Source organism: Pongo pygmaeus, chromosome 23 (genome assembly GCF_028885625.2).
Source record: "Pongo pygmaeus isolate AG05252 chromosome 23, NHGRI_mPonPyg2-v2.0_pri, whole genome shotgun sequence".
Lineage (NCBI taxonomy): Eukaryota > Metazoa > Chordata > Mammalia > Primates > Hominidae > Pongo > Pongo pygmaeus.
In genome coordinates, this window is record NC_085931.1 from 45,899,253 (window position 1) to 45,922,967 (window position 23,715).

General features: G+C 43.1%; 1 long non-coding RNA gene across 1 annotated transcript in view; it reads right to left on the bottom strand.

The window, feature by feature from the left end:
* Nucleotides 1–6,024: 6,024 nt before the first annotated feature.
* LOC129023417 (uncharacterized) overlaps nucleotides 6,025–23,715 on the bottom strand; it is a 102,326-nt gene continuing 84,635 nt past the window's right edge. The window contains exons 3-5 of the long non-coding RNA XR_008496799.1: nucleotides 10,731–10,871; nucleotides 8,545–8,704; nucleotides 6,025–6,106 (exon numbers count right to left, since the gene is read on the bottom strand). This is a non-coding gene — a long non-coding RNA (uncharacterized LOC129023417). The remainder of the gene's footprint in view (nucleotides 6,107–8,544; nucleotides 8,705–10,730; nucleotides 10,872–23,715) is intronic.

The following is a 23,715-nucleotide window of genomic DNA, read 5'->3' on the forward strand; positions in this document are numbered from 1 at the left end:
TGGAGTTTTAGAGGTCTCAATACTGGACACCTCTTTCCTGCCCTGGTGCAAGACCAACTTAGAAATAAGTAAAAGATTCAGGCAGTTGGGATTTTAAAAGTTCCCTTCCCCACAGATAACAGTTGTTGGAGAACAAGACTTAAATGAGTAGCAGCAATGGGTTTCCTAGTATTGCACATTAGAACTGGGCAGACTTCTCTACCTGGTCACACAGAGTGCTGAAAGCCTGCTGGCTTCCCCATGGAGCCCGCCCCAGAAAAAAAAATTGAAAACATGAAAACAACTCAATTCCTACAGCACTGAGGAGTAGAATTGTGCTTTCTGCAGGCAGGAAGGAATAAAGAGAAAAACAGAAAGAGGCCACACCAGGGATGCCTAGTTCCTTCTCCCAAACTAACCAATCAAGTAAGTCTCTGCTCCCCCAGAGAAGGAGTGATGGACATGCGAGGGAGAGATGCCTGTGTATTACACCAATGCATGCTCTTCTGCATGCAGTGGGAGACAAGAGTCCCCCCAACAATCAACCTGGGTCTGGCTTGTTTGTGCATCACTGGTGCTGTAATCCTGACAAAGAAACACCTCCTTTCCAATCATGTTCTCTTTGCAAGCAGTTGGAAGTAATCGATAGGGATGTTGTCACTCTTTGGACACCCCCAGGAAGATCCCACCTCCAATGGGAGAAGATCCCACCTCCATGGGAAGAGGCTGAAGGGGAGGGGGCAAGTAGCCAACCCATTAAAATCAACTTGATGGCAGTTCCGTTTGTCTTCCAAAAAAAAAAGTGTGTGTACTGCCAAAGATTTTTGCTGACTCTTGGCTTTTTTGCTTTTAGTGCTATTGTTCACCCTGGGGATTTATGGTAATTCTTACTCCCTAAAAGATATCTCTGTAAGAATGCCCATAAATTTAGGAGGAATTGTTTCGATTTTTCTTACTAATTATTTTGCCTCTCAGTTATATATCAGCAATTTTTAAAGTCATAGGATGTTTCTTAGATACAATGGAGTATGAGACACAGGGCTCTGGGATCCAACAGATACCTAATTAAGAGTAAATCAGGTCAAAGCACAGACGGGGAACCTACTGCACACAGAAGATTGCTCTACCTGCCATGGGAGGCCAGGGGGGAACAGAAAAGTAGTGTCTGACCTTGAAGCAATAGCCATTCCCAAGGCTACTTCCATGAATACAAAATGACTTAGCAAAGCAAGCACATTTTAATACAGCAAGTTTTGTTTGGGATATTTCCAACTATATTAGACAGGGGTCTCTTGATGAGTACACAAGGGAGGCATTTCTTTCTGTTCTCTATACAAGAAAAATCTAGTAAATCTAGTATTTTACTGACAAATTATTTTGTTTGCAAACAATGAGCCATGAATATCATACAAGCTAATTATGGTTTTCTTTTTTATTTTGGCTGCCAGGGAGCTCAAAACCAATATTCAACCCATTTCTAACAAACGTATAGGAGCTTGTAGCAGGCATTTTACATACTAATCTTAGTTTTCCTTGGTTCTCCAATCCTAATGGTCCCTTCATCCTAATTTGTTCATCCATTTATGGTGGCCTGCTCACTGGGTTACAGAGTCCCTGGCCTTCACAGGTTCATAATTTTAGAAAGCAGCCCAAGCTACCTGTCTCTCTGCTCAATTTCAGAAGATGTTTGTCATTATAGAAACCTGGAAGCAGCCCATGCCTGGAAACAGGTAAGGGGTAGCTGAGATAAGGAATGTTCTTGACTTTGGGCAGAAGAGAAGAGACTAGAAAAAAATCCCTAGAACAAAGGCTGAGAGTAGAACAGAGTGTGCACAGCCAGGAATGGTAATAACCATTACAGAATTGAGTAGAAGTCATGAACAAGGACTTCCCGAGCCTGGGTTGAGGTAGAGGGACAGAAAAGGATGGGGGTACTTACACATGCTGTGGAAGATGCAACACTGGGAAGGAGAACATATATTCCATGAAAGCAGGAGACACATTGTCTTGCCCATTACTGTCACACATGCCAAGCATGGCATTGCATTCAACTAATATATTTTCAATGAACAAATGCCTCAGTAGGGATTGTTCATTCGTGATCTGCTTCTCTCTTGACACCTCTATACCTTGAACTCAACCTTCCTTTCATTTTCTGATGCAACAGTGTTGGAGAAGGCAAAGTAAATACAGTGACCTAGAATCAACAGTTGCAATATTAGTGAGCCCTCAGCATATTGGGCTAGCCAATGTACCAGGGGAGCGACTGATGCCATCTTACTTATGATTCTGCAGAGCTTAGCAGTTTAGCACATAGGCTGTAGATCCAGATATCTTGGGTTCATCTCCCAGCTCTGATACCTGGCATCTGTAGGACCACAGGCAAGTTATATGAACACTCTGTGCCTCAATTTCCCCATCTGTACAATGGGGATAATAACAGTAGCAACTGAACAGGACTGTTGTGCGGACTGAGCCAAGATATGTGCCTGGTATATAATAAATACCATATAGGTGTTAGTCACTATTTCTAGCTAAAGGCCTGGTCAGCTATGGCTCATACCTGCATGGTGATGCTATAAACTTTACTCTTTATAGTGAAGCAGACACTGGGAGCCAGGGTGGTACAGAGCATGGGAACACAGCTATAGAGGAACGGAAGAGGTCAACAGAATAGGGTATCAATGAGGATGGGGTCAGGAAGGACAGAGTGCACCAGCAGAACACGCATCTGGGAATGTACCCCTTCGAGTCCTCATTGGCTGAGATTCAAACATGAGACCCAAGTCTCCAGACCAGCCTGGAAAGACCAAGTCAGAGGGCCAGACCTCGAGGGTCTGGCACCCAAGGAAGAATTATTGGTTCTTGGCTCCTTCCCAACATTCCGCTGGGGAAAAAAATCCTTAGTCCTTCCGTGGTGTTTTTCAAGGAACCACCATTCAACTAGTCATGTAGGCAAACACCTTAGAACCACCCTAGAGTTATCTTTTGTCCTCATCCCCAGAATTTCCACTGCCAAAGCCTGACCTACACCCAGCTACTTCTCTCTATCTCTGCTACCACCACCTGGGACAGGCCACCATCACCTCTTGCCCGGGTAACTGGTCAGACCCTGCTTACTGGTCTCCCCCAAGCTTCCCCATCTCTCCACAACCCACTTTCTGAACAGCAAGCAGATGGATGTATTTTTTAGTGTAAATCTAATCACACCCTCTTCTACCTAAAACTCTACACTAGCTTTCTGTCACCCTTGGAATAAAATTGATGCTTCTTCCTTTAACCCATGAGGGCCTCAATCATCTGGGCTCTGCTGACTTCATCCTTCAACACGTTTCCTCTCTTGTACCATAATTTAGCTGCATCATTCTTTTTTTTGCATTTCCCAAACATGCTAGGCTATTAGCACTCTGTGGCCCTTTGCATTGGCTGATCCATCTGCTTAGAACTTTCTGATTTCCAGTCTTTTCCCCTAGATGGTTTCTTTTTGTCATTCAAGCCTCAGCTCAAACGGAAGACCTTCCCTAGCCCCCCCATGCTAGGGAAGCATCCAATTCCACTTTATCTCGCCCTCTGCCCCTCACTTCATGGCACTGAAAACTAATAGGAATGTTCTTGTTTGTTTGTTTACTTTTTCACTGTGCCCCCAAGTAGAAGGTGAGCTCTACGGGAGCAGGAATTTTACCTGTCTTGCTATCTACTATTTCTCTAGATCAATACAGTGCCTAGAACAATACCCGGCACGTAGTAAATGCTAAGAAAATATTTGTTGTGTGAGCAATGTAATCAATCAGAATGTGCCCCAGAGCCTGGGCTGTAGTCTTTAACCCTCTGTAATAGAGCAGACACTGAGAGCCAGGGTGGTACAGGACGTAGGAACAGGGCTATAGAGAAAGGGAAGAGGTCAACAGAATAGGGTATCAATGAGGATGGGGTCAGGAACTTGCACAAGCTTGCAGGTAAGTGTAAGGAGAGAGAGGACACAGAGACCAGCAGTCAAGCAAGACATGAGCAGCAATGTTCAACTGGATTGCAAGGCCACTGCCTTGGAGATGGAAAATCTATGTGTGAGGGAAGGTCAGGGCAGCTACTTGGATGGAGCATGTCAAGCTGACAGAGAGCCCATTTGGTCCATCCATCCTATCAACAAATCTCTCGGAACTTCTACCATGAGCAAGGCAGTAAAGTGAAATTTGTAAAAGACAAAGAAATTAGTGCACTTTGGTCCCGCCTAAAGTAGGCTCCTGGGCTACTGAGAACTCAAGTACATATGTGGTACTGTGTGGTAAGTACTATAACATTTAGAGTCTAAGGGAGCACAAAAGAAGAATTCCTCCCTCAAGTCCGTTCTGGGAACAAGGGAGGCTTTGCAGAGGAGGGGCAATTGAGCTGGGCATTGATGGCCAAGGAGTTCCCGGGAACCACGTTGAACCTGGGAGAGTAGAACACCTGAAATCCTGTGAAATCCACAAAATTCGTTCCCTGGCTTGTTGGCATTATGCTTCCCCAGCTAAACACCCCCAGCTACAAGGTCTGCCAACTATCTGCCTTTTCAAATCATGCGTTTTATCTGAAACAGCTTTGAAGCTCCCTGGGCTTACTGTCTTCCATTGTTCAAAGTAACTACTGGAAACGCTACCTCTTGGCAGTGAACCTTAACTCTGATCCATCGCCAGTGGGAGGTTCAATTGGTAAATCCTTTGGAAGAGTAATTTAGAAGACTGTTTCAGAAGTCTTTTTTAAATGGCCATGCATTTATTGTTCTGAATAATCCTGTTTCTGGAAATCTATCCCAAGGAAATGATTCTAAATTCGGAAAGAAAGATAAAAGCTGTATGTGTAAGTGTTCACTATATATACTAGTTATATTAAGAGCAAGCTAAATGTTCAGTTATAAGGGAACTAATTTTTTTAAATGGTTCATGCAGTGGAATATTATTTAACCATCACAAAGGGCACTTTCTTAGAATATATAAGAGCATAGAGAAATACTGCTAAAATAATGTTACGTGAAATAGGATTTCAAGACTTACAGGCAATATGAACACAACTATACAAGAAAAGTATGGCTTTGTCATTTTATGACAAAGGCTGGGAAATGAGTAGAAGGAATGTTACGTGCTCCATTACTGCATCTGGGGGGGTGTTTATTGGTGATATGCAGGAAGCACTGGGACTGTTTAAAAGGACTGGGTTAATGTGCTGTTGAAACCCAAACTGAAAGTGGCTCTTGCACTTGGATTTTAAGTGCCCATTCTACTGATACAGCTTGACTTCCCCTTCTGCCACCCAGACCCCACACAGAGAATACAAGCTTCCCCAGGGCATGAAAAGAGACAGAGACTGAGAAGGAGAGAGAAACATAAACCTAGCAACACAGACACACAAACACTCTCAACAACAGGGAACTCAGAGGGACGGCACAGTAGAGATACATTGAAGGAAGCAATATTGTCCATGGAAACCAGCTGATAAAGATTTAACTCTTAAAGCAAACTTGGAGCAAGTGCCTAAGTGATGACTGTCAACGAACTCATGCCAGTTAGAAGGTCTGAAAACGGGAGTCAGATCTTCCAATACTCCAATCTTCCACACTGAGCAATGTGGAACTCTCAGGAGAGTCCACATAGCATATCCTCAAAGACACAGATGCCAACCAGACCTGAATTTGGATAGGTCTGCCAATCTCACTGAGAGCTCACACCAGTTCCTTAGTGTGGGGAGCTGGAGATCAATAATGGAACCCACTATTTGGTGTTTGTTTATGCTGTGGATGTTATGACTAAATTTTGTATGTCTCCTATTCTGGAAGAATTTTGGTTTAAGTCATTCTGTTATTTTTACGTTTAAAAATAGAAAGCAAGGCCGGGCACAGTGGTTTATGCCTGTAATCCCAGCACTTTGGGAGGCCAAGGTGGGCAGATCACGAGGTCAGGAGATCGAGGCCAACAAGGTGAAACCCCGTCTCTACGAAAAATACAAAAATCAATTGGGTGTAGTGGTGCGTACCTGTAATCCCAGCTACTCAGGAGGCTGAGGCAGAAGAATCACTTGAACCCGGGAGGCGGAGTTTGTGATGAGCTGAGATTGCACCACTGCACTCCAGCCTGGCAACAGAGTGAGACTCCAACTAAAAAAAAAAAAAAAAAGCAAAACCTTTCTTATTCTAGATACATATATGTGGATACCTGAAATTATTGTAGTCAAGATTATATTCTCTAAAGCCACAAAAACAAACAGAACATAAAAGCAAATCTCCTTAAAGACTGTGGCTTTTTAAATGCTTATTTATACTGGGTGTAATATATATAAACATATATGTATGCAGGAGAAAAAAGGTGGTTACAGAAATTTCGGTGTTAACAGTGATTGTCTTTGGCTGATTAAACTGAATGATTTATTTTGTTTTTCAATGTTTCTGATTTAGACCAATTTTTCTTGATTCTCATGTATTACTTTCATATTCTCAAAAGGAAACCTACTTCTCACATAGGTTCTGTTGGAAGTTAATTGGCAGGGTGGGGTAAGGGGGTTTATAATGCTATTCCATATCCCACCATACAGTTTTGCTGGCAGACAATTCTCATCACACAAGAGCTGTCCCCCGGCTGCCTACACGCATTGCTAACACTTTATTTCCTTGTGTTTCCTGCTCTACTTGGACATAAATATGCCTGGCTCCAACCCCCACATTGCCCAATGCCTTCAACTCAGAATATCTGTCTTCTACCAGCTCTATCCCAATCCTAGACCTGATCAGGGGAAATTTAAGAGCCTAGGCCAGCAGTTGGTGACCCGAAATCATTGATTCTGGCTGCTGTTCCTATTGTGACCTCGATCCCTACACCTAGTAACTGGGCCATTCCAGGTATGAGCTATGGTAGATTGATTGTAGCGATGCCCCCAATTAAAGGCCTTCCTGTATCTGTGCCCTTTGTAATGGGATATTGAAGTCCCCACCACCCAACCACACACACACATCTAAAGATGGTGTCCATTTTTCTTACCTCCTTGAATCTGGGCTGGCTGTGTGAATTGCTTTGGCAAATAGAATGTGATAGAAGCCTAGGCCTAAAGAGGATTTATCCACTTCTGTTCTCTCTCTCTGTCCCCCACATCCCTCCCTCTCACACCTCTGCCACACCATAAGAACATGCCCAGGTAGCGTGGGACCACACCCAAACTAGCCTGCTGCAGGATGAGAAGACAGCCTACAGCCCACTATGCAGAGAGAGAGCCCTTCCAAGATCCACAGACTTCCTGCCAAGCCCATAGATGACTGCAGAAACTACATGAGCCCATCTAAAAGCAGAAGAACCTCCCAGGTGACCAGCAGATTCATGGCCAATAATGTTTCTTGTTTTCAACCACAGTTGTAAGGTGATTTGTCACATGGCATTATTGTGTCAATAGATTGTGATACAGAGTTGATACTCCAGTTCCAATGAATGTCTTTTCTCCCAGATCATCTAAATCTCTGCCCAAAATGCAGGTCCATGCCCCAGTATCCAGAGAAACTTGAGTCTTGCCATGGCCCTAGAGTGCTCTCTGCTTTGGCCCCAGGGTCTGCCTGGCCAGATCCTTTCCTAGCCCCTCTTATCAAGACTTTCCAGACACAGTTCCTCTCTGGGCCACTGCCACCAAGCTCCATGTGACCTTGACAGTGACCATTAACCTCATTCACTGTGCATAGAGCCCATCCCACAGCCTGTGAACATGGATATACATGAAATGCTTAATGATAAGCACTAAATGTAGAGTGATAAGAGCAATTGGGAAAATGAGGACACCCATGGTTATTAAGCACACAGTCTGTGCCAGACACCATAGTCAATGCTTCTGCTTATCGCATTCATACAATGTCTCTAATAGTAGATGTTATTATCCCCATTGTGATGACAATATTGAAGTTCAAGGAGTTTGAGTAACTTGTTCAGGATTGTACAGTTAATAACTGGTATAAGTGTGATTTAAAAGCACGTTTGATTCAAAAACTCTGCTCTTTTCACAGTTGCCACGAGTATCAGTTAGCTATTGCTGAGGAAAAGTCCACCACGAAACCTCAACATCTATTTGTCCCTGGTCTGGGGGATCAGCTGGAGTTTGGCTGATCTCAGCTGGGGTCCCTCATCCATCTGTGGCCAGTGGAGGTAGGGGGAGTGGTGGATCCACTCTAGACCTGACTCTAGAATGTCCTGGTGGAAGCAACCTAGCTGGGATATAGCTCAGCTCTACATCCACAGAGGATGATCTCTCTCATCCTCCTACCTTTGGGGGCCAGCAGGCTAGCCCAGGCATGTTTTTCTCCTAGCAAAGGCAGCAGCACAAAGGAGCAGAAAGAGACAAGCAAGTGCTCTTGAGGCTTGGACTCAGGGCTGGCACACCATCACTTTGCCTTTTTCTATTAGCCAAAGTGAGTCACATGACAGAGCCCCAAATCAAAGGGTGGAAAAGCACGCCTACCTATAGGGGGAGAGCCCTGCTAAGTTACATTGCTGGGGCATGGATCCAGGGAAGGGTGAAGAATTGGGCCTATTAGTTAAACTTAGATATCATGTCCCCTTATACCTGTAAGATGGTGGCAAATGTGAATCCTGCAAAGCAATGTCTTGTGGGTCAAGAGCATGAGCTTGGAAACAGACTGCCAGGTTCAACTTGTAGTCCTGCCACCTTTTAGCTGCATAGACTTGGTTGAATTATGAACTTCTCTGTATTTCAGTGACCTCATCTATAAAATAAGAATAATTAAGCCAACCTCTTAGCATTGTTAATGAAGATTAAATATAAAGCACTTTGTTTATATGTATTATATGTACAGATAACATGATTGCCTATGCATAAAATTCCAAAGAATCAACAGAAAAGTTCCTGGAACTAGTAGGTAATTATAGCATAATTGCAGAATACAAAGTTAATATACAAAAGTCAATTGCTTTCCTATAAAGCAGCAATGAACAATTGGAATCTAAAACTGAAACAGACATAGCATTTAGTAAATGTGAGCTATGATTACATAAAGAGGTTATAGGCACAGAGAGCAGGGTGCTTCCTCTTCTGTTCTTCCATTCGTTTGTCTCAATCTAAACCTCTTTAGGCCAGTTTCAGCCTCTAGCACTCAACATTGGTGTATAATCTCAAAGCACACTGATGAGTATTCTTTGTTACTGACTTCATTTTCCTCAAGAAAAACTGAACTCTGGAGGACATCTGGGCTTTATATAAGGTAACAAAGTAAGCATCATCATCACCATCATCATCACCATAATTATCACCATCATAACCCTGGTCTTCAGGTTCTCAGTCTCCAGGCTCTTACCCAGCCAGTGAGCCATGCTGCTCCTTTAAATAAAATGAGGGGTTTGGAAGAGAAGATGAAGAGAAATCCTTGGGAAATTTGAGAGAAATGAGTAAAGAAAAAGAAAATATATCCTTTTACCAGAGTTTTCCTTCTTAACCCTGACTTGGAGTTGCTCTTTGCTCTGGAGGAGAGCTCTAGATGAGCTGGGAGATTTGGATCTCATTTGTAGTATTTCTGAAAAGCAGCTGTGCAAACCCAGGCAAGTCATTCTGCCTCTTTGGGTGTCAATTTCCTCCCTTGAAAAGTGAAAATGATGTCTCCCTGTCTGTCTTACCAGTGATAAGGAAAATCAGATGAAATGATGGATGCAAAGGAGCTGTTCAAACTATAAAACATAGCATGGGCCAGGCTCGGTGGCTGACGCCTGTAATCCCAGCATTTTGAGAGGCCGAAGTGGGTGGATTATGAGGTCAGGAGTTCAAGACCAGCCTGGCCAATACGATGAAACCCCATTTCTACTAAAAATACAAAAATTAGCCAGGTGAGGTGGCACACGCCTGTAGTCCCAGCTACTCAGCAGGCTGAGGCAGAAGAATCGCTTGAACCTGGGAGGTGGAGGTTGCAGTGAGCTGAGATTGTGCCACTATACTCCAGCCTGGGTAACAGAGTGAGACTCTGTCTCAAATAAATAAATAAATAAATAAATAAATAAATAAATAAATAAATCACAGCATGAATGTGACCATAAGAAAAAAAATGAAAAAAAAAAATCTCTAATGAGGTTGTGGCCTAGTCCTTTGCAAAGACATTGAAATTTGGTGTCCTGGTGACTTTCTACATGGTTCCTAGGGAGTAAAGAACATGTCATCTACACACATACCCTCGAAAGCTCATTAATTGCACTGCTGGGTAGAAACACATTCATACACATGAAAATCTATCACTTATGGTGCTCTAACAATACCTGAGTTTTGCCGCTCAGGAAAAGTCCGAAGCAGAGACTTGCAGGTACCTAGCGGTCCAATGGAGTGATTGTGCACCAACGCTTTGAAGCCAAGAAGAACTGGGTTCAAATCACTGACTTAAAGTCTGATGCTCAGATGCATTATTAGAGAAAAGAGGGCAGGAGATGATAATATCAACCTCATGGAGCCATTGTGCTGTATCAATATATATAAATATTTAAAATGAGATAATGTCTACAAATCTCATTGATTGAGAAAAAGAAGAGGGAGAGTGATATCTTAAGTGCCAATCCCTTGGTGTGTGTTACCTCCCTGGAATCCTTATAGAGTTCCTACATTGTGGTATCAGTCTCCTTCAAAGCTTCCAGATCCTTGTGTGTCTCATGCTAACACATCTACAAATAGACGGACCAAGGCTGTTAAAATGCTACCACAGATCAGTGGGCTCATGGAAGGAGCCAGGAAAGGCTGAGGAAGGGAACAGCTCATACCATCATGGCACCCAACAGTTGAGCAACAAAGGCTATGGCAAGAATAAGTGGAGATATTCTGAATCTTCAGCTCCCAGAGTCCCTCCAGATTTGCTTAGAGACTCACTCCACTCTACGGACCACAGGCACCTGGAGCACTTTCTGTGACAAAAGAAAACAAACAGGAGGATAAGTAAGAAGTACAATTTTAGGTTATTACAGAAGATTATCGCAAACAAATAGAACTAGGTCTAAATCTCAGCATGCAATTTACTAGCTGGATGGACTTAGGTGGGTCCTGTGACCTCTCTGAGCCTCTTATCTATAAAACAAGAATAATCAAACCTACCATAGGATTGTGCTGAGGATTAAAGTACATGTCACTTGTAAAACATCTAATCCAAAGCTGGTGCTTAATATATGTTAGTTCTTTCTTCTCTTTCCTCTTACTTCTTGCATGTGGGATAAATTATCAAATTAAATATATTTACATTAAAGGCAACATCCAAACAATAGAATTCAAAAGGAACGTAGGGAGAGGAAAAATTCACAGTATCCATTCCTTAGAACTTCAGTCCTTATTTTAAAAATAGATTATTACAAACCAGTGGGTACTTCGAGAAAATTGTGTCTAATTCTACCCATTTTGAAGACTGGAGGATGTAGAATTGATGCCCAGAAAAATAAAATGGCTTGAAAAAATTCACACAGAGAGTTACAGGCAGATCTTGTATTAGAACCCAGTGTATTAATCAGCTACTGCTGCATAATAAACATCCATCAATCTCAGCAATGTGAAACCTCCATTATGGATTCCCAGGCACCTACCTGTGAATTAGCTGGGCCATGATGGCCAAGATACTCTTCTCAGGGCAAGAGAAGCCCCAAGACAGCTCTACCGCCAAACCACATTTCAAGCCTTTTCTTACATCATCTACTAACTTCCCATTGCCCAAAGCAAATCACAAGGCCAAGCCCCTCAGTAATGGGGTCAGGAAGTATGCCACATTCAGGGAGGATGACTCAGCCCAGGGTGTTCTTGTGGGAGTGGTGGGAGATAGAGAGAGAATATAAATGCCTGCAGTACAGGCAGGTAACATGCAAGGGTGAAGTGGGCCAAGACGAAAGGCAATAAGGAGAGGTAGGGCGTGTGGAACTGTGAGACCATGCCTTCAACTCCAACTGATTGTTGCTAGATCTTATCTTTCAAGAGATGCTGACATGAGGATCTCTATAAAGAAAGCTTCCTCCGTCTTAAATCAATGAGCAGGACAACAGAACAAGCTGATGGGCCACATTACCTCGAGCCCTCGAGCCTTCACCACACTACCTGTCCCTAAGGTTCTCATTGGTCTTTCTGCGACTGAGGATCTCAGTGTGAGTCCCTAGAAATATTCACAAGTGTCAGATCATGGCAACAGGTGAAATGGCAGCCCTGTCACATCCTGAGTTGACAGTATGTAGCAGGTGTCCTAAAATTAAGCTGAGTGGTTTTAGGGAAGTAGGGGAAGGAGAAGTCTTACAAATTTAATTCTTAGAGGCAAGTGCCTTTCTTTCATCAGGGCTCCAAGCTACAGCAATTTGCACAAGGAGCAATCTGCACATTTTCATCCCGTCTATCTTCCCAGGTTATTAAATATTTCTTGTCTAAGCTAAGTCGACAAAGTTTCTTCCAACATCTGGAATTTTTAATATCTGAGACTGTTTTGGGGAACTTCATTGTATTCTTCTGCTGACAAGTAAAAACAAGAATAATAGTAATAAGATGATGCTGATGATAATAATAGAATAATAATGAGTCACCATATAATGAACCCTTGCTCTATGCCAGGCACTGTTATAAGCTCCTTATATGTACTGATATATTAGATTTTAATTATCCTATAAGTGTTGTTCTCCATTTTACAGAATAAGAAACTGAGACACAGAGAGGGGAAATAATCTGACTAATATTATTCAGTAAGTAAAGACATTCGTTTTCCCCAATAAATAACTCTTACCAAGCAAGTGACCCACCCTTCAGAAAAAAATCTGATAACATCCAAAATTGCCTTTATGAGTCACAAAGACAGTTATTTATTAAATCTCTACTCTATGGTCAACATATTTTATTGAATTCTCACAATAGCACCATGGAGTGTGCCTAATCCCCATTTTCTCCACAGGAAATTAAGGCTCAGAGATTTGCAATCATTTCCCCCACTATCTAGATATAATTTGGAAGAAGAGGCTTTGAAACCCACATCGGTCTGGCTCCACTGGAAGACAGAGCCTCCAGTTTAGAAATGAGGCGGCGATATTATGATATATGTATATGTTGGTTTTTGCCCACAGTTCCTGGCTCATAACTCAGTTTTTTGTTATGATGTTGGGGCGCTTTAGGCCTCAGAAGCAGGACTCAGAAAACAGAAGCTCTCTCTCTCTCTGACCTTCCCCTGCCCACCTTTCACGAGCTCAAAGCAAAACTCCAATCTTCCCCTGCCTTTCTGATTGAGACCCTCGCTCCACAGAGGATCCTGCCCCATACCCTGGAGGGGAGAATGCTGCAGAGAGGCCCAATCATATTTTGACATGGTTGTCCATGCTTCAATCATGCCTGTGCAAAGTAGTCTCCATAAAGGGCCCAACAGGACAAGTTCAGGAAGGTTTTGGATAGCTGAACACATGGAGGTTCCTGGAGGGTGGCCCACCAGAGAGGGCATGCAAGCTCTGCCCCCTTCCCCCATACCTCACCCTATGCATCTCCTATCTGTATCCTTTGTAATATTCTTTATAATAAACAAGTACATAATTGTTTCCCTGAGTTCTGCGAGCAACTCCAGCAAATTAATCAAACCCGAAGAGGGAGTCGTGGGAACCCCAACTTGAAGCTTGTTGGTCAGAAGTTTGGAGGCCTGGACTTGTGACTGGCGTCTGAAGCAGGAGGAGGGTAGGGGAGAAGTCCTGTGGAACTGAGCCCTCACCCTGCAGGATCTGACACTGCTTCCAGGTAGACAGAAGAGGTCAGATAAGAGATCTGAAAATGAAGAGATCGCATCTGCTCTGACAAGAGGGGATATGGGATGGTTTTACCTGGGCCCTAAATCCAAAAAGCATTTTAACTAATCAACCCTTAGATACAGGGTGTCCTTAGAGGACACCCAGCTGGCATCTGCTGCAGAATTGATTGCTTATTTGTTGGTGGGGAGAAACCCTTCACATTCGGACACAGAAATCTTTTGTCTGTGTTGATTGTGGTGTTGAGTAAGAGAATAGACAATCTCACTTTGAGTTTATGGGGTTTTTTTCACTCACAGAGGCTCACAAATTCTTACTTACCTTCCCTCCCAGGCCTTCCCTCCAATCAAAGTTCCAGACTCATCACAGCCTCCCCAGAGCCTAAGCCAGAGATCCTGAAAGTCAGGTCCTGCCTTCCTCTGGCCTAAGCTGGAGATCCTGAAAGTCATGGTCCTGCCATGACCATGATAAAAGGTCATGGCCTTTTTATCTCACCAAGTGTGGTGCCTGCTCCTTCACATGCTTGGAGAAGGCTATGACCAGGACTGCTCTCTCTGCCCTCTTGTCCTCTTGCCACCCTCAACTTCTCTTCAACAACCCACATCCAGTTTGCCTTTTAATACCGCAATAAGGTCGATCTCATAAAATCATGGGTTTCTAGAAAGTTTGGTAGCATAATGAAACTTAGAGATGATCTAGTCTACCCTTAGTTTATCAGAGAAATTATGAGGCTTCCTGAAAATGCCAGCCCACACTGATACCTAACCCTCCACACTCTCTTTTGTGTGGATTTTATTGTTGTTGTTGTTGATACCATGCACATGAGCACTATATATTTGTCTTGTATTTTTTCTGATGGTCTTTTGTGTATCTTGTCTCACAATGACAACATCAAACAATCAGACCTTCAAGCCAGAGGAGCCCTTATAAATTCACTGGGAAGAGTACCTTCATTTTCCTGCTGAAGAGTTGAGTAGAAAGAAGGACCGAGACTCACCCAAATCCCACCACCTCCAACACTGGAGGAGCACAGACCAATGAATTTTAAGACCAGCCCCCTTGTACTCTACCAAAAGTAGGTGACAACTTCCATTGGCTTTACTTCCTAGAGTTGTCCAATAAAGACCAGTTGAATAGAGTGTAGAGATCATCACCCATTCAAGGCAACCAAACCAGCTCTGAAACCAACAGGCCCAGCAATGAATGCTTAGAGGCAAGAGAGACTGTATAAAAGAATACACAGGTGCAGAGTGAATACACTAAAAATAATACTAGCTAAAATGTATTGAGTCCTCAGCAGTTGGCATGTATCAACTCCTTTAATCCTCACAATAATCTATGAAGGAGGTTGATATAATTTGGCTGAGTCCCCACCCAAATCTCATCTTGAATTGTAGCTCCCATAATTCCCACATGTTGTGTGAGGGCCTCGGTGGGAAATAATTGAATCATAATGGTGGTTCCCCCATACTGTTCTCATGGTAGTGAATAAATCTCACGAGATCTGATGGTTTTATAAGGGTTTTACCCCTTTCGCTTGACTCTCATTCTCTTTGCCTGCCGTCATGTAAGACATGCTTTTGCTTCTTCTTTGCCTTCTGTCATGATTGTGAGGCCTTCCCAGCCATGTGGAATTGTGAGTCCATTAAACCTCTTTCCTTTATAAATTACCCAGCCTTGGGTATGGCTTTATTAGCAGCATAAGAATGAACTAATACAGAGGTATTATTATTATCCCTCTTTTACAGGTGAAAAAACCAAAGCACACAGAGATAAGGTACCCAAAGTCACACAGTCAAAAAGTGGCACAGCCAGGACTCAAGCCCAGCCTGTCTGGGTACAGAGCTTGTGCCCACAATCCTTGCACCACAGCCTCTTGATTAATGCATCTCCTCTCACTGTTAGCTCCTTGAGAGCATGGGCACTGTCTTGTTCACTACTTTATCCCCAGCACACAGCAAGGCAGCCAGAATTGAAAACTTATTGACCTAAATCAAACTGAACTGAAAAGTCTTTTATCACATGGCCAGGAGAAAGGTGCTATCAACCACTTGTTAATAGGGTGATCCAAAGAAAGTAGCTTGATCTCAGCTCCTCTCAGCATATATAAATGGGGATGGTAGTAACACATCATTGCATTAACTCCAGTTGTATTTAAGATAATGTTTATAAAGTGCCTGGCACATGATAAGTGGTCAACAGTGGTAACTGGTGTTATTAATGGTGGCAGGGAAAGCAAGACAAGAAAATAAACTCCACTGGTGCTGGGACTATGTATGTGCTCAGAAGCGGTCAGATCAGAGATCTGGAAATGAAGAGATCACATCTGCTCTGACAAGAGGGGAAATGGGATGGTTTTGCCTGGGCCCTAAATCCAAAAACCATTTTAACCAATCAACCCTTAAATACAAACTCTCACATGAATCTCAGAGTCCATCTAATTTATGTAGGGAGTAGCCATGCTCTGAAATCCAAAGACATCTAGACTCAAGGTCTGTATGTTTATGGCGGCACTATTCACAATAGCAAAGACTTGGAACCAACCCAAATGTCCAACAATGATAGACTGGATTAAGAAAATGTGGCATATATACACCATGGAATACTATGCAGCCATAAAAATGATGAGTTCATGTCCTTTGTAGGGACATGGATGAAATTGGAAATCATCATTCTCAGTAAACTATCACAAGGACAAAAAACCAAACACTGCATGTTCTCACTCATAGATGGGAATTGAACAATGAGAACACATGGACACAGGAAGGGGAACATCACACTCTGGGGACTGTTGTGGGGTGGGGGGAGTGGGGAGGGATAGCATTAGGAGATATACCTAATGCTAAATGACGAGTTAATGGGTGCAGCACACCAGCATGGCACATGTATACATATGTAACTAACCTGCACATTGTGCACATGTATGCTAAAACTTAAAGTATAATAATAATAAATAAGTAAATAAATAAATAAATAATAAATAAAATAAAAAAATAAAACAATAAAAAAAAGAAATACAACTACATGGGCCTTAATAAAAATTTTAAATACACTCTCACACACACTAAAAAGAAAAAAAAAAAAAAAAAAGACTTGCTCTGTGACCTTGGACAAGTCACTCAGCCTCTCTGGGCCCCTATTTCCTCATCCATAAAATAAGGCATTTGAACTAAATGATCTCTAGGCCTTTTTCCAGCTTTACTTAATAATCATGCTAAACTACTGGAAACAAAATGTCTTTCAGCCCATCTGGCTCCTTGGTGGAAGAACCAACACAGGACTTTATGAGTCAGGGCTTGGGAGCAAGTTCTAAATGGAAATGATAGCTTTGTGGAGGTTTTTGTTTATTGTGACCATAACTCACACTTACATGGTGTTTTACCATTCACAGCACCATTTTCTGTAGATTCTCATTTCATCTGCTCTACAGCCCCATGAGTCTGATCCTCCTCACTCTGTAGAAGAGGAAGCTCATTCTGAGAGTGTATCAGGAATTTGTTCAGCTGCAAGTAACAGCTGGCCTGACCCATGTGGTTTAAGAAAAGAGGAGTTTATTTTTATCTAGAATTAGTCAGGGATGGGCCAGCCAATGGTGGCAGGACTGGTGTCTCTGATTCTCTTGCGCTTTCTTTTTAATCATAAAATGATCCAGACATCGCATCCATGGTCAAGGCAGGATGCAGGGAATGAACGAACTAGTGACAACAGCCTCCCTTCCCAGGAAGCAAGACTTCCCCAGAACCCCTTCCAGCATCCTCTTTGCTCATATTTTATCAGCTCACACTATCACAGCTTTGGTCCTAGTTGCAAGGCAATCTGCCATGGCTCTTTTACCTGCCTGTGTTAGTTTGCTAGGGCTGCCATAGACAACAAAATATCGCAGACATGGTTGCTTACACAACAGACATTTGTTGTCACACAGCTCTAGAGCCTGGGAAGTCCAAGATCAAGATATCAGTAGAGTTGCTTCGATCTGAGAGCTGTGAAGGAAACCTCTATTACAGGCCTTGCTCCTTGGCTTGTAGATGGTCATCATCTCTCTGTTTCTTTTCACTTCATCTTCTCTCTCTGCATGTCTCTGTGTCCAACCTTCCCCTTTTCACAAGGACAGGAGTCATATTGGAATAGGCTTCAAGCTAATAACCTAATCTTAACTTGATTACCTCTGTAAAGACTCTCTCCGAATAAACTCACATCCCTGAGGAACATCAACATATGAATTAGAAGGGGAGGGGAGCACAATTCAACCCTCTGTAGCGGAGGCAGCTAGGCAGTAGGGTATTGGCCAATAAAGAGTGTCTGTCTTCGAGAGTTAAGAAATTTGCTCAAAACTAGTAAGTGGCAAAATTGGGACTTGAATTCAGCTCTTGACTAGAAGTTTAGGGCTCCTTCTCCTAAGACCTCCTACCTCTCATTTAGCCTCTCATTAACAGGCGACAGTAGTTTATAATGGTGCAGAGAACATGCTCTGGATTCAGATTCCCTGGGTTAAAATCTACAGTCACTGTATGACCTTAAGTAAGTTACCTAACCCCTCTGGCTTCGATGAAAGGGGAGACTCATTCACGATTTAACAAATAAGGATTGAGTTTCTTGTCTGGCACTGTTCTCAGTGCTGAGAGTGTCCACAATAGAAATAAAAGCACCTATTGAATAGTGTTATATTAATTTGATGAGATAACTCATGTAAATAAAATATTTAGTTCTACAGTATTAGTAGAACTAATACTACTAATACTAGTGGCATAGCACATAGCAGGCATTCAAGAAATGTTATCATTATCATCACAGTAATTGTCATTAGCCACTCTTCCTCTCTCCTCTTTCTGGAATTTCTGAGATTGTACTTTACAGTCTGGTCACTGCATATGTCCGGACAACGGATGTAGGTCAGCCGTGAACACCACCGCTGGTGGACACAAAACCACAGTGTGCAAGATACCCTGGAAACTGCCTAATACTCTACCATGAGATGTGTGTTTGCTGGCCCAGAAGTCTGGAGAAGGAAGTCGCTTTCCCCTTGATGCCCAGCAGAGCAGAAATGATGGAGGGGCCAAGACCAGTAGCCTCCAGCAATCAAAAGACAATGGGGCTATCACTGCAAGTTTGGCGGTCATGGGGAAAGTGAGTCAGAGAGAGAAGACAGAACTTGAGACCCTCTGGAAAGATAGTAATGGAAAATAAATGATTCATTTCATAACACTGGGTCCAGAATATGATGTTTCAACTGGGACAGTTAAGGTCTGTATCAAAGGAGGAAAGGTGGGACTGAATGATAATGACTTTGGAAAGAAAGGAGGAAGGGAGCTAATATTTAGCATCATTCTACTACGTGTCAGACACTATATACCACATCTCCTGAATCCCCATGACAACCGAGAGAGGCAAAATGGTATAAGAGATAAGAGGGAAAGTTATGAGAACTGTCAGATAAAACCCAAATATGAGTTCCAGCTTGGCTATTCGCCAGTAAATACTGTGCTGTCTCTGGAAAATTACTTAACCTTTCCGAGTTGGTTTTCTTATTTGTTAAGAATGGTAATGACAAACATACCTAATAAATTTTAAAAATGAAGGTATATGCTTAATAAAGAGTAGTTCCTGCTTTTATTATTTTTTGTTCTTTTTCCTAGTATTACTGCTACCATCTCAACTAGTAAGTAGATTTTTGTGCTAAAATTCTGAATAATCCTGACATTCTGCTAGAAAGCTTCTTGGCTATTTGCATATGATGATCCATCTTTTACTTCTGAACATATAGAATAGGCAAGTGAATTCTAAGAGCACTTAAGCCATTTTGTTCCAAGAAGATAATTTATATAAGTTATAGCAAGCAATTTGGAGGAAAAAAAAAATGAGAATAAAGGAAGCCCTCCCTCTCAGGGCACCCAAATGATAAAGCCAAGGTGTAACTGGCAATCTGTACTGTCAATCATTTGGGGTATAAAGGAAGAGGTGGGGCTGCTAAAAATCAGAGAAGCTTTGGTCCCCCTCTGACTTTCTCAGCCCTGCCTATCCTAGTCCCCACTCTCACCACCCACCTAAGGTGGGGAGAGGCCCCCAGATCTGTTGAGATGAAGAAGACTTCACCAGCAGAGGGCTGATAATATTAGATTTTTACTTAATAGGATCTTGGATGAAAAACTAAGAGTTTATTTTAAATAAAACACTTTATAATAAATGTCTGTCTCTTGACATTCCAAACCTTTTTCTGAGTATCCTCTGAAAATAATAAATTTTGTGACCGGCAGGGAGAATTTTTGGCCAAAAACACTCCTGACACATAATTCTCCCCATTCTCCACATAAGGAGATGGGGCACAGAGAATGTAGACAATGTGCCAGTTTGTGGTAGACCTGGCTTTTGAGGTCACATCTGTCCATCCCCAAAGCCCATGTTTTATTACACCTCACTCATTTCCTTTCTTTAGACAGAAAACCTGTGGATTCAGCAGCCTCGGGGCCTAGGACTTGTGTCTCAGCCTTGAAAGACAGGTCTTACCTAGCACATGGGAATAATAATAATGGCTAACCTGCACATGAAAACCTCCCAAATGCCGAACACTGTGCTAATTTTTAATGAGAATTATTTAATGTTGACAATTCTTCGACGTGGGAACTGTTATCATCTCTAGTCTATAGAGGAATCTGAAATTAAAGTGCCAAGTCATACAGTTGTGACTACTAAGCAGAGACAGGACTTGAACCCCAGCAGAGTATCATGGATGGGGACCCAGGCTCCTAACCAGCACACACTGCTGCCTATGGTAATAATGTACCTACATGGTGCTGGGAAAGGCTGTTTATGGAGAAGATGGACAGGACCTGTCTCCCTGAGACTTGTCAACAGTGACTTGCTCTAACAAACATCAGTAAAAATCGTGTAGTTATCAACTGATGAGCACACCTTCTCTACCAGAGAGTGTATCCCCAAAGCAGGAGAGACCATGAAAGGGAATGAGTTGGGGAAGGAGGAGCCACATGGGGTGTGCTAGCTACTGAACTAGCCACCATCGGGAACAACCAGTTCCTCCATCTTGCAGGCCCATCCTCTACCAATGCATCTTGGGATGCTTTACCAGGAGGTGAGAGAGGAGTAGGGAGGAAGAATTTACCCCTTGACTCCTACAACCCGTGGGTTAAGAGTTCATCCTGGGGTGAAGTGGGTAGAGACAAACAACACCAAGTCTCAAGGTGCCTGACGCTTCAGCTTCAACAGGGAAACTCTAGGGCTTGATGCAAGAGGCTCGCAGCACTGGACATAGGAGAGACACGGTCAGGTTGAGCCAGCATGCAGCTGGTCAAAATCCATACAGTGTAAATAGCCACAGCCCAGTGCAAAGTGAAAATGCAGGGCCCCTTGTTCAAAATGATTACAAATTTCAAAACGGCTATGGCAGAGCATTCAAGCAAGCATGGAGCCCTTCAAAGCCAGGGCCCTGTCCAACTGCACTGACCACATAGCCATGAAGCAGGCTCTGCCACGTACAGTTGATCACCACAGGGGTAACTGGGGCCAGAACAAAAAGCCCTGAAGACAGGTAGACAGGTGAGGCTGAGAGCACCTGAAGTGGCTTCTGAGATAGGCTCAAGTCAAGGCTTGATGAAAGGGTGAGAGGAGACAAGCTTAGGGCATACGGTGGGGCTAGAATGTGCTGGGACTTGGAGAAATTGGTTTCCGTCATGTACACAGATCACTTACAGAAGTCAGCACCTGTGAGAGCAGCCTCTAGGTTGCATGTGTTATATAAAAGGTTAGCAGTCCAGGTAGTAAGAGTAGAGATTACCAAATGAGAACTAGATTAGCCAGGAAAGGCCTCAGGGAGGCTATTAGATGCTACTTGGGGACAGAAAAAGTGGGAGAAAGAAAGCAGGGGTCATTTCCATTAGTTCTTCCCAAGTACCAGGTAAAATCTGGTGCCCCCTGGCTGGTAGCAGACACCTCTGTGTCCATAGAAGTTAACAAGTAAAAGCTTTGCCTGTGTGCAATAGACAAGGGGGATGGCTCTCATTTGCAGCTGGGACTAGAATATCTCTAAAGTAAGAGTATCGTTTCCTACTGGAGTACTCTTTCTCCATTATCCAGCTGAGCAAGGCGCTCTTGCCCTCCCACCCCTCCTCCGCCTCCACCCACTTGGTAGCAGGCAGCAGCAAACTTATTATGTGATTGTACAAGGACTCAGCTATGGACCACTTGTTCTTCAATTTTTCACAGCCAGGCAGCTTTTTATCTTTGAAAGATTGGTTCTCATTATTCATTCTCCAATTTCCAAACTTACATCAGCCCTTAAGATGTGATATTCAACACTATCGTCCTAATAAGATTCTGAAGTTCCCTCTAGCATGTGTTAGGGTCTTCTGGGCCCACCCCAAGCTGTGATATCTTTAATTCATACCCATCATTCTTGGACGAGGTCCTAGTACCCCTTTCTCCACATCACAGCTCCTCTGAAGCTCACCCTAGTCTCATGAATGGGAACTAGCTCTCTGTAGTTCAATAAAAGTAGGGCCCTCATATTCGGGGTCAGGCCTTAGCCATTCCCAAAAGAAGACAGTCACATAGTTCTAATGCTGTCCCTCTCTATGATTCTATAACTTAGATTTAGGTTATATGCAAACTTGGGATCCTGAGACCCAGTCAAGACCACCAGGTTGGTGTGACAAACTGGACCCTGGAATCATGAGGCAGGTGAGAGTCTTGTGATTCCCAAGCCACGGCCCTTCTAGTAGTCGGTGTGCTCTACTTGGGTACATACTCGAGTTTGTCTGGGTGACCTGCATCATATCTCAATGCCTCTCAAAATCAGGGGCTCACCTCAGACCCTTTATAGGGGCCTCGTGTCATTTCCAGTGTTTGTGGGTCTCCTCCTTTCTGGTACCAGAGCTGCCTGTCCCGCTGTAATAGAATACTCACCACTAATTTCCACCAAAGCCCCCGTGGTTCTCACAAGGTCAGCCTCCACCTGTTATCCCCATTGCTCATTGCTGCCCATCTGTTTGGCTACTTCAACAAGCCCTACTGCCAAAATTGGGTCTGAGATGGATGCAGACCCTATGCCTGGACTTCCCAGCTGTCCTTTCTGGAGCCAGCCTCTGTGGCTGGGCCAATTTCCCCAGCTACTATCGTACCTGGCCCCAGCTTGCTGCCCCTGCTTGTAGAGCCTGTGCTGCCAAGACCCCAGCATGCCAATTTCCAAACCCATCTAAGCACCTTTCTTCCTGGAATACTTTATTAATCATGTCCAACACCAAGCACAGAAATCCAGAAGAGAGAGAGAATTAATGGGAGCAGGAACTCCACTGGCATCGCCAGCTGTGGATTTTATTTGGCTTCATTCATTTATTCATATTAAAAAAAAATTTATTGGCCAAGCTCCCCATGCCAGACACTAGAAAACAGCAGTAAACAAGAGGGAGAGGTTCTGTCTTCATTACGCTTGGAATCTAGTAGGTAGAAAAGACTTTAAACGGAGTCACACAAGGAAATACACGGCAATTACATTTGTGGTGGATGCTAGCAAAAACTGCATAACCCTGGATCGTAAAACACAGAGGGATCCATTGCTGACTAGCCCTTCATTATCCTCAACTGACATCACAAGATTTAAACTGAAATTCTCCCTAATTCACAAATTCTTTGACATTTTTTCCAATTGTCCTTAACTTTGGTACAGGCATAATTTTATGATTCAAATAAAAATAAAAAGCAAACTACAACCTTCTGATTACTGCCATCAGCTCTAATAATAGCTTTGAGCTCCTTGAAAAGAGGGAGGGGAAACAGAAGAAAACTCTCTGGATAGATAAATGCCAAGCACTGTTTGATGATTGTAGTTCACATTACAGAGGCGAGGAGAGGAGCCGGGAAGCAGAAGTCAGGTGCCTTTGGGATTTCACAGGCTGGAGACCCCATGCATTTTTCTAATTCGAATAGGATAAGCCTCTGAGGCCCTTAATGCAAGATGGGTTTTGAGTGTTTCCAAGCTTCCTGAGAAAGATAAAGCCCACCT